This window comes from Trichosurus vulpecula, chromosome 7, assembly GCF_011100635.1.
Source record: "Trichosurus vulpecula isolate mTriVul1 chromosome 7, mTriVul1.pri, whole genome shotgun sequence".
Lineage (NCBI taxonomy): Eukaryota > Metazoa > Chordata > Mammalia > Diprotodontia > Phalangeridae > Trichosurus > Trichosurus vulpecula.
This window is the reverse complement of record NC_050579.1, coordinates 255,889,268-255,902,026: the sequence shown is the minus strand read 5'-3', so window position 1 is coordinate 255,902,026 and position 12,759 is coordinate 255,889,268.

The following is a 12,759-nucleotide window of genomic DNA, read 5'->3' as shown; positions in this document are numbered from 1 at the left end:
TAGATTGTAAAGTCCTTGATGGCAGGGACTGTTTTTCCCTTCCCTTGTTTCCCCAGAACCTTGGCACAGTTTATGGAACATAATAATCACTTAATAAATGTTTGTTGATTGATTAATTGGTTGCGATTCTTGCCCATGTCTTCCCGTAGGTTCCCCACAGAAGGTCATCCTGAGATTCTTTTTTTTTAACATTTCATGGGTACCAATGTAATACTAGAGCTATCCATCTATTATGCCTCGTTATCACGACCTGACCAGCCTACTTTCTCCTTGGATTATACATGATTTCCCCTATGTCACTTCTTTCACTGTAGTCATCACTGGAAATGTGCTTCAGATTCCCAGTTAAAGCAGTGATATGAAAAGTTAGATCCTATTCCAGTTTCTCTAAGAACCTCGCCAGCAAAGATGAAAAAGGACATAAGAGTAAGTAATGACAAATAAAGCCAAAAGGATATGCCGCGATGTAAGCTCCTCCATTCTGACTACAACTGAAGAAAATAGCCAGAATCCTGTGGATAACCTCGTTATGAGTATACTGGGGTGCCTGAAATCAGCACAATTTTTTATAAAGAGGGACAAAAATCAGTGGATCTCAGCTTTGGTCAATCAGAAGTACAGCAAGGGACAAGGCCAACACCTGTTAAGTCAAGAGGACAGAGATGGGACAAGACAGATGTGGAGCTCAGGCAGTGTGGTACATACCTCAGGGCCCTCCAAAAGTCCTGAAGCCAGCATAACAATTCCTATTATCCTGTTTGAGCCACAGGAAAGGACAAAACTAGTTCCTGGTAAGTCATTGCATCTGTTTCCAACTGTTTCCAGTAAGGTTTCCAACATCCATTGAGCCAAGTCTGGCACTCTATTTACAATGCCACTGAATTTCCATGTTCAAGAATCTTCAAAGAATCTCCACTGTTTACAATATAAATTTCTGCTATATTTATACAACTTTATCTGTAATACGTGCCTTCTTACCTGTATATTCCCTTTCTTCCAGAGAAGAAACAGTGTCTTTCTTGTTCCTTGATCAAACCATAGCCATTCTCATCACTGAACTTTTGATCATGCTATTTCTTTTAAGAGAAGAAACAGGAAACAAAGCCAACACTAGACTGGTGACTATGCACAATCAACAACTCTGAGAAGTAGATGTTATTATTATTTTGCATTTTACAAATGAATAAGTTGAGGTGCAGCTAGGGGTAGCTAGGTGGCAAAATGGATACAGAAGCGGACTTGGAGTCAGGAAGACATCTCCCTGAGTTCAAATCTGGCTTCAGACACTTACTCACTGTGTGATCCTAAGCAAGTCGTTTAACCCTGTTTACCTCAGTTTCCTCATCTGTAAAATGAGCTGGAGAAGGAAATGGCAAACAACTCCAATATCTTTGTCAAGTAAAACCCAAGTGGAGTCCCAAAGTCTTGGACATAACTGAAACAACTGAACAACAACAAAAGCTGAAATACAGAGAAGTCAACTTTCTTGCTCAGGATCATGCAGCTAGTGAGTGTCTGTGTAGGATTCAAACTCAGGTCTTCCTGACTCCAAGTCTGGTACTGTATTTATGATGCCATTGAATTTCCATGTTCAAGTTATCTTCAAAGAATCTCTGTTGTTACAATATAAATTTCTGCTATGTTTATGCAACTTTATGTCCAATATGTGCCTTCTTACCTGAGAAGAAACAGCTTCTTTCTTGTTCCCTGATCAAACCATAGCTATTCTTATCATTTTGATCTGCTATTTCCTCTATGCATAATGCCTTTCTCCTACCTCTCTGTCTACGATCTGTAAAAACCAACTTTAGCCCTACTTTCTCCATGAAGCCTATTCCAAACCTACATCTATTCCCCACTATTGTAGACTTGGGAATATTGCTGTCATCAGGCCCCATTGCCTCAGAATGAACAAATTTGTCTTGCAATTATCCTCTCCAATTTTAATTAATCATCAATTACCAAAGATCAAAGAGGATAGTAAATTGAGTCAATGATAGTATTCCTTGTCATCAGCTAAAACTGTAGACAGTTAAACTCCAAGATGTTTGTTTATAACTATTCCTGTTTTTTTTTATTTTGATAAGGAGACTCCTTTCAATTCTACATGACTAGCTTTGAAAAAAGGCGGTGAAGGTTGTTACAACAGCAAATGTCTGATGTTCTTATGTTTGTAGTGTGAAGTAAATAAAATGTACGTACCAAAGTACATCTGATTAGATTTTAAGATGTCCTACAAAGATGTTCCAAAAATTGTTAACAAAGAAGTAGTCAAATTATTTTTCAATTTCCATGTCAACACCTTGTCTCAGGTTCATCTGCCAAACAAACAAATAGAGGAAATAATCAAGCAAGATACTTGAAATAAAACCCCAAAAATTCATCAAAGGGCCATTGCTAACATCCTCCAGGGCTTCTCTACACTGAAAAAACTGATCATTCTAAAAAAAAATACATTTCTTAGGTCACACATTGACATTTGTCGGAATTAAAGGCCCTCCTCACCCAGGGAGGTAGTGGTAGGAAAAAAAGCTACCATTCAGAACACCTATACATAGTTCAAAACCAGCTCTGTAGATTATATTCCGGGAAAGGGATTTATAAGAATTCTTTTTGCAAAAGGTTTGGCATATTTCAGCAAAAGAGGAAATGTTGCAACAGACAACTAGATATGGTTGCTGTAGATCTCACCTGGAACATGTCTAATTTCTCATCAGGGTACAATAGGGCCCAAATCAGCTAATTTCCTAAAACAGGCCATTTCCTTATCTCAAGGCCCTTTACTTTCTTGACTGCCTTCTTTAGCTTATCAATGTCCTTCCTAAAATGTGGTTCCTAGAATTGAACAAAATGCTCCAGGCAAAGTCAATAGAACCTAGACACTATGCTTTTTAAAATGCAGAATAAACATTAGCTTTTTTTTGGCTTCCATTTCACATTGTCCATTGTCTCCTACAAAACTTGTGGTCCACTAAAACCACAAGATATTTTTCACATTGACTTCTGTCTAATCATTTCCCGTACTTGGGAATCTGATTTTTTTTATCCCAAGTGTACTTATCTACAAAATAAATCCTCAAAACATAACAGCATTTCAATATCATAATATCAAAATATGAGAAGCAATCATAGAAAAGGAAATCCCATTCCAAATAGCCAAAAAAATGCATAAAGTATCTGGAGATCAATCTACCCAAGAATACAAAAGATTCAATTAGATTCAGTTACAATGTGTGCCTTAAAGAAATAAAGAATAACTTAAATAGCTGGAGGAATATACAGGGCTCATAGCTATGCCATATCAATATAATTAAAATGACAGTGATACCAAAATTAATTTATACTTTGAATACATACCAATCAAATTACCAGGGGGATACTTTCGAGAACTTGATAAAATAATAACAAAATTCATTTGGAAAAAGAAAGATCTAGAATATCAGGGGAAATGATGAAGAGAAGTAGGAATGAAGAGGGAATAGCACTTTCAGACCTCAAAATACACATAAAGCAGCAGCCATCAAATCCATGTAGTATTGGCTAATGAATAGAGAGATATGTCATTGAAACAGAGAAGACAAGGGAGATTTAGAAGCAATAAAACTAAATAATCCAATAACCCAGTGTTGGATAAAGTGGGTTGGATAAAAAAAAAAAACCTTTGCATCAAATTTCTCTCCTAAGGATTTGATTTGGTATGTATCCTAATTCTATTTAGTCACTAACAGATTAACCTTTACACAAAAATATTTACCTCAAGAAATATAACCATAAATACAAGGGGCTTAATCTTCCTCCTCCCATGTGGTCTTCTGCATTCAGTTTTGGGGAAGGAGAGGGGATTAAGCTTATAGTTTAGTGGAGGGGTAGGGAATCTGTGGCATTGAGGCCATAAGTGGCCTTCTAGGTCCTTGGATGCAGTCTTTTGACTGAGTCTGAGTTTTACAGAAGAAATCCGTTTATTAAGGAGATTTGTTCTGTGAAGTTTGGATTCAGTCAAAGGGTCACACTTGAGGACCTAGAGGGCCACATATGACATTGAGGCCACAGTTTCCCCATACCTGGTTTAGTTTATTCCCATGGAGAACAGCCCCAGTTCCAAATCCAAAATCTCATTCAAGCTAAAGTCCTCTGGGCTTCCCTGCTGGGCTAACTAGCCAGACTATCCAAACTGAAATCCTGGCACTAAGGTTGCCATGTTGTAATGATGCTTTAAATTTGAAGATCTTTCCCACCCATTAATAGGCCATGCGACCTGCTTACATCACAGGAAGCCTAAGTCACATGTGATGGGAGGAGCTTGCTGAGAGGAAAGTGTGCAATAGGATATGCAGAGAGAGCAGTTAGAACTGAGGGAGAGAACAGATGAGCTAGCTGTACTGTGAGTGATTGTTGGTGGTGAGGCCCTAGCAGGGGGTGGAAGGTTATGGGATGGCAAGGCTCCATGCTGTGATATTGTGTTATGGTAATTAGAATGGGACTTTTTTGCTGTTCTTCTCTTTTGGAATGTTAAGGCCACCAAGTGCCTTTAATGAGTCTTGCCTTTATTTGAATGGGGCAGATAAAGTGGGACCCTTTTGTCTTTTGTTTGAGTGCTTATCAGCACTGAAGTAATCAAGTGCCCAAGGGCCCTGAGATGTACATATGAGATCTGAGGTTGGCATTTTGTTTTAGGGGCACTCATTGAAAGAATGTTGGTGACAAGACTCTGGATAGCCATTGAAGCACCCTCCGGGTTTGAAAATACAGATGTTGGTGCTTCTCTCTGTGAAAACTGTTTGTGTATTGCTTGGACAGACAGCTAGAAGCCTGTCTGCTGATTCATGTTTATTTGCTCTGTTTATATAATGTATGCTTGTAATTTCTGTATTCTCTCTGAAGTTCAGGGTGCTGGCTTTTCCCCCTGAATTAAGTGAATGATATATGTATGTTTAATTAAAGTGAGATTGTTAACCCCTTAAAGGCTCCTCAGATAGAAGTGTGCCCCATATAGCACAAGAGACAAGAAACCCAAGAAAATAGAGAAGTTTTGGTGGATTTTACACAGCAGGAAATCACAGATATCTCAAGTAGGTTTACCCAAGGAATGAAAGAGTCATTAATATCTTGGATTGTGAGAATCAGTGATGAAGGGGCCATAGGAGTATCTGCAGACAGTGTGGATTGTATAAAATTCATAACGATTAGTCAGAATCCTTTTGTACAGCAATTTTTTAGGGATTATCATCTGCAAGGAGGTAACAGGACAATTAGCCCGTTAGCAGCAGAAAGATCTAACAAAGAATATGCAAATGATTCTATGTGACCCAGTGCAGATAGGCCCTGGCATTCACTTAGGAACTGTATGAGAAAGGAGGAGGAGGTAATGAAGGCTGCCATTGCGATGGGAAATGTAGATGCATAATATGATACTCCCTTCAGAGTCTCTTATAAACACCTAGTTCTGGCTCTGCTAACTGGGGAGGTAGGGCACCCTTTTCAGAGGTGATAGATAAGATTTCACAGTTATGTGACTTAGAAGACTGGGAAAAAGATAAATTTCATCGAGAGAGAAGAATGAATAGCCAGCAGATGCAAAGTTAGAATAGACTGACAAGAAAGGCAATGTTTACTGCTTTATTGAAAGCACGGGTAGATGTTGAAAGAATAGATGGTATTACAACTAATGAACTATACAAAATGTACCAATATAAGGGGCTTAATAGTGCAATGGAATAGAGAAGTAAGAACTGCCCTTACAAATCCTACAGATCTTGAACCCTTGTATTCAAGTGAGTCACACCTTCTGGGAGACTAAGAAATAGGCCAAGCACCAGCTCAGATTAAAGAAACACACAGACAGAATTACAGACCCCATATCAATCTGACTATATATTGGAAAAATGGATCAAATACTGTAACTAAAGCACTTATCAACACCGGGGTGAAGGCCATATTGATTTATGGAAATCCTGACAAGTTCAACCATGGAACTCCTATTACCATCATAGGACTTAGAGGGACTGAAATATCAGCCAGGCAAGTCAAACTAACAATAAAAATTGGACAATTGCCTAAGAAAGAATATACCATGGTCATTGTACCCATTCCTGAATACATCATTGGAATAGACATATTGAGAGGTATGATTGAATTTCCCTGAGGAGATATATCAATTTGCAGTAAGGAAGATAGGAATTAATACAGTTTTAGTGGGAAAAGTAAAAATGGACCCAATCTCTTTACCTGAACCTTCTAAAGTAATTACTTTGAAGCAGTATCTTGCCAGGTGGGCAAGATGAAGTTGCCAGTACTATAAAGGAATATGTTGAAGAAAGAGTGTTAGTTCCTACAACCACTCATTGGAATAATCCAGTATGTCCAATCCAAAAGTCAGATGAAATGTAGAGAACGACAATGGATTGCAGACAATTGGATAAAATGACTTCTCCCTTGTATGCTTCTGTTCCAGATACTTTTACTTTAATAGAAGGATCCAGAAATATGGTGGGACTTTGGTACACAGTTACTGATTTAGCCAATGCTTTTTTTACAATGCTAATAGACTCTAAACAATGGGACCAATTTGCTTTCACATGGCAGGGCTGACAATATACATTTACATGCTTACCACAAGGATATCTGCATAGCCCAACAATTATCATAGGATTGTGGCTGAACATTTGGATGAATTAAAGTTACCTGGTGTACAGCTTACCCACTACATAGATGATATTATGATACAGGGAGAAAATGTAAAAGAAGTGGAGAAGAGTTTGATACTTTTAATTGAGTATATGAAAAGCAAAGAATGGGAAATTAACCCTGCAATGATTCAAGGGATAGCTCAGACTATAAAATTTGGGGGATACAATGGAACAAGGGACTGCAAGAAATTCTCCCACAAGGCTGAAAAAAGATTGAAGATTTTCCTATCCCTACCAATAAGAAAGAGGCCCAAAAATTCATAGGATTATTTGGATATTGGAGGCACCACATTCCACATTTGGGACAGATTTTGAAACCCTTATATAAAGGTACCAGGAAAAGGTATGAATTTGATTGGGGACTAGAACAGAGTAAAGCTTTTGAAGAAGCAAAGCCTGCTATACAATTGGCTCTGGATTTATGGCCTATGCAAAGTGGCCCGGTGGAATTACAAGTGACTGTACAAGATGACTATGTGAACTGGAGTTTATGGCAAAAACAACAAAGCCATAATGTGCCCTTAGGATTTTGGTCTAGGAAACTTCCTTCATCTGGAGTTTAATATACCCCTTGTGAAAAGCAATTTTAGCTGCATATTGGGCTTTGGTAGACACTGAATAACTAACTCTGGACCATGAAGTGATATTAAGACCTGGAATTCCTATTATGACCTGGGTAATGAGTACCCCAGCATCTCACAGAATTGGACATGTGCAAGAGGCCAGAATAATTAAATCGAAATAGTATATTCAAAATAGATCTAAAACAGGTAAAAGTAAAGTTTCTGCTCTTCATGAATCTTCAGCAAACATAGACACTGAGGGAAATGATAAACCCCTGAACCAAGGCAAAGGTCGGTACAATCCTTGGTAAAATGCAATGATGAATATGATGGGCTGACTGAAGAACAGAAGAAACATGCATGTTTTACTGATGGGACAGCAAAATATTTGGGCTGTAAAAGACATTGGAAAGCAGTAGCCTATAACCCATTTGCTAAGAGAACTTTGGAAAGTACTGGGATAGGTGGAAGTAGTCAATATGCTGAACAGATGGCAGTACATCATACTATCAAGGCAGAACAAGGACGACAGTGTCATATATTCACCGATTCGTGGGTGGTAGCTAATGGGTTAGCTATATGGGTGCCAATGTGGAAAAGTCAGAATTAGGAAATTCACAGTAAACAAGTTTGGGGCAAAGAATTAAGGGAAGATATATGGGACATGTTTTTGGTTACTAATTTGTCAGTTTTTCACATAGATGCTCACACAGCCCTCATCATACCACAATGTGAATACAATGCACATGCTGATCGACTAGCAAAGATTGCTACTCAACATATTGTCCCTACTCTGACACCACCTGATGATATAGTACTAGCAAAATGGGTCCACCAAATGGTTGGCCATTTAGGGGTCCAGACCACATACCAGTAGGCACAAGATCAAGGTATTAGTGTCTCTCATTCATTGTTACAACAAATAGTAGAGAAATGTCATATGTCAATTGGAAAAGGAACAAACTGTTCCTAGGGTAGTAACTGGAGAGATAGCACAGGGAAAAGTTCAAGCCCAAATTTGGCAGATATGTTATATTGGACCAAGATAAAGGATGCAAATTTATATGTACTTGTGTTTACACCTATTCAGGTGTATTTGTAGCTTGTCCTTACAAGAATTCAACTCAAAAAAACACCTGTAAAATTCTAGGTATCCTAAGTCTATATTATGGAACTCCAATGCAGACTCAAAGTGACAATGGGTCGTATTTCAAAGGTAATGAAATGAAAAGACATTGTATGTTAAACAATAGAGGATGGATATATCATATTCCATGTTACCCACAAACATCTGGATTAATTGAAAGAATGAATGGATTATTGAAAGAACAGCTAAGAAAGCTAAGTTCCAATAATTCATATCAACATTAGAAGAATAATTTGTTTACTGCTTTATGTAATTTGAATAATAGAACATTAGGAGGAAGTACACCTCTAGCCATAATGATGACCCCAAATCTGCAAATTAGAAAACAGCAAACACATAAGATTCCATGTATTGAGTATTGGACTGTGAGGGAAGATGTCCCACCACCATACCCAGGAATACCTGGTTCAGCAGGATATGATTTATATTGTTTAGAGGACTTTTGGTTGGATAGAAAAGAGATAAGAAATATCTGTACTGGAATATGTATGAGAATCCCTAAAAATCATTTTGAAAGGATATTACCTAAATTAGGATTAGCAGCTCAAGGAATACACACATTGGCTGGAGCGATAGATTCTAATTATCAAGGAGAAATTATTGTGACACTCCAAAATTTGAGTAAAGAACCCATACAGTTTTGTAAAAATGATGGAATAGTTCAAGTGATTAGTATTCCTTGTGAAATCATACCCCTTGTGAAGATTGACCCTCCTTCCAAAATAACTATCAAAAAAGGAAGGGTTTGGTTCTACTGATGGAAAAAAGTTGGAAGCTAAAGTATGGGTAAAATAGAAGCCGGATGATGTTCCAAAGGCTGCAGAAATTATAGCATATGTAAAAGATAATACTGTAACTGTTGTTTATCCAGGAGAAAATGATTATCAGATTGTATCCTTGACTCATATATTTTATCATGAATGAGGCTTTGATTGTCTCTTTGTTTCTTTTTGGCTTTTCATCTGTTAAATTTGTGAGATTTGTTTCCTGCAGGCTTAGTACCATCCACCTGCAGATGCCTGCTCACTTAAGCCAGATGTCACCCTCTAATGTGTTTGGATGTCACCTTTGAACCTGTCTGTGACTGTGATGTGTCATCCCTGGACCTGGCGTCAACCAAGTTCCAGATGCCAGCTTGCTAAAGAACTGACCTCTCGAATAGAACTCTTTACCTCTTGGAGCAGGGACAGCTCTATGTCCAGTTTCAACAGGAAGAAGCTATGGAGGTTGAGATTCCTACCCCAAGATTTTGAACCCCATTTGTTCCAGGCAGATATGAGGATATTGTTTTATATACTTATTTTGTGTTATCCCTATTATATTGTTGTAAAGTTCTGTTGACACTAGTTAATCCAAAACTCCTGTAATAGATAAGAAAGATTTTGAGGCTGAATGTATTGACAATATAAATTTGAAGATCTTTCCCACCCATGAATAGGCCATGTGACCTGCTTATGTCACAGGAAGCCTAAGTCACATGTGGTGGGGGGAGCTTCCTGAGAGGAAAAAGAAAGTGTGCCACAGGAAATGCAGAGAGAGCAGTCAGAACTGAGAGAGGGAGCAGATATGCTGGCTATGCTGTGAGTGATTGTTGGTGGCAAGGCCCCAGCGGGGGAGAGGAAGGTTATGGGATGGCAAGGCTCCATGCTGTGATATTATGTTTTAAGTTCTTTGCTGTTATGATAAAGTGAGCTTACCGGTTTTGGGAGTTGGTTGCTGCTAAGATGGATTGGACATATTGGTTTGGAGATCTGGTTCTCTGGTGTCTGGATAAATATTTCACTCCTTCTACCTTCTATATGGAGAGTCTCTCATATTTTGTGATACAGAACTACATAGGAATATTCACAATTATCATTGATATTGTGTTTATTGCATTGCTAATACTAATGCCAATATTCTCCAATGCATATTTTCTCTGATTTCTGTTTTGCTATGATTTGGACAGAGGAGTTTTCTTGGCTAAGTGCTATGCTTAGTTCATTGTGAAACTGGTATTTGGTGGGAAGAGGCTCAAGCTTAGGGCCCTCTTCCTCCTAATAATGACAATGTGATGAGAAGTTAGATTGAAATCAGTCATATCCCTTAGACTAATAATATTTAAGAAAGCATATGATTATAGTATGGCACCGCCTCTCTCTGAGAAGAGAAGAGTGGTGGCTACAATTTCCTGGTTCTCCACTTGGCAGGAATTAAAGTGTCCCTTGGAGAGGGGTGAGGGGAGAAGAGACTAGAGACGTCTATCATGCCTCCCTTTGAGCCACACAACAACATTCCTATGAGGGATAGCACCTTACTGTACATTAGATAGATAGATCAATAGATTGATAGATATAGATATAGATATAAATAGTTACAGACTGTATACATTTCATATTTTCATGGCTCTCTTATACATGGGACTCTCTACATACATAAATATCTCTATATTGTAGTCCAGGCTTGTCTTATGCCCAGTTCACCTAACATGGAAGCTTCTGTATCTCCTACCATGTGAGTGGAAGTAGTCTTCTTTGATTGGTTGCTCTCTTTTCCTGTGCCCTCCTTCCTGCTGTGCATTCACCCACAGCACAGACACCAAAAATTGAACCAGTGAAAGGGGAAAGAATTCCTTCCCCTGCCTTCCCCATTTTACCCTGGCTCTGAGAAATGGGCCTGGGGGGCTTTTGTTTCTGTTCTGTTTTGTTTACTCTCAGTTTTAGGGGACAGTGGTAATCCAAGTCTTGGCAACCTTAAAGTCAGCATTCTAGGTGGGATAATGAAGCCAGTCAACCCAGCAAGGAAGCCCAGAGGAGCAAGGGTATCAGGGACCTGAGCCTGAATGGGGTTTTGGACATGGAACTGGGAATGTGCTCTATAGGAACTAAGCTAAACTATGAACCTAGTCTCCTTCTCCTCCTCAACAACTAAATAAAGGGAAGAGACATTAAGTTCTTTGGGTTGGGAGAGTGAGTTTGTGTCCTTGTAATTATAATTTTAGCCTAAATGGAACTGTGGTACAGAAGAGCCCCATTCCCCCTTTCACTTGGGAAAACACGATTGATGGGGGTGAAGCCATTTGCAGAGAGCCTGGACATCCTCAAGTTCCCTTAAAGATTAGGGAGAACCTTGAGGGAGTGGAGAAATGTAACCTGCTTGGCCTTCAGGAGGTGGGGGCCAAGGCGGTTTATGTTACAATCTGTATCAATAGACACAGTGTTTGTTGTCTTTCCTTCTCAAAGAGGGCCAAAATGACATCACTGTGCTAGAGTCAAGTTACAGTGTGTCCAGCTGTGGCTGATCAGACCAATATGAGCTGGGAACGTTCTACCACAGGTCAGGCACAAATAGCCCATGTGTTCATTTGAGGTGGATTCTAAATTTTTGCATTTCACATCTCTTTTGAACTACTTCAATTCTGCTTTGCTCATAGAGCACAGCACATTCTCTGATGTGGGCATGCCATGCTGAGTGGTCCTGTGCCCATGTCTTTCATGTCAGAAAATCAATTCTAAAATTCTTAAGAGAGACCATGAAAGTATCCTTGTATCACTTCTTCTGACCACCATGTGAACACTTGCCCTGTGTGAATTCTCCACAAAATAGTCTTTTTGGCAAGTGTACATTTTACATTAGAATAATATGGCTAGTCCATTGGAGTTGCACTCTGTAAAGTAGAGTCTGAATGCCTGGCAGTTTAGTTCAAGTAAGGAGCTCAGTGTCTGGTATCATCCTACCAGCTGGTCTTCAGAATCTTCCTAGAGCAATTCAAATGGCATGGCACTGGTAGACTGTCCAGGTTTCACAGGCAGACAACAAGGAGGTCAGCAAAATGGCTCTGTAAATCTTCAGTTTGGTAGTCAGTCTAATATCTCTTCTCTCCACACTTTCCTTTGGAGCTTCCCAAACACTGAGATAGCTTTGGCAACGTATGCATCTACCTCATTATCAATTTACATCCCTGGAAAGTACACTACCAAGGTAAGTGAACTTATCCACAGCATTCAAAACTTCTCCATTTGCTGTAACTGATGGTTCTACATATGGATGGTGTGGTGGTGGCTCATAGAGCGCCTGCTTTTTCTTGGTGTTAATTGATAGGCCCAAATTAGCACAAGCAGCAGAGAACTGATCCCTACTTGGTTGCATCTCAGCTTCAGAGGCTGCACTGAATGCACAATTATCTGCAAACAGAAAATCGTGCACCAACACTCCCTCTACTTTGGTCTTGGCTCGTAGCCTTTTCAAGTTAAAGAATTTACCATCAGAGTGGTAGCTGACCTTGATGCTGTGTTCATCCTCATTGAAGGCATTTGACAACATGGCTGAAAACATCATGCTAAAAAGCATGGGAGCAAGCACACAGCTTTGTTTTACTCCATTG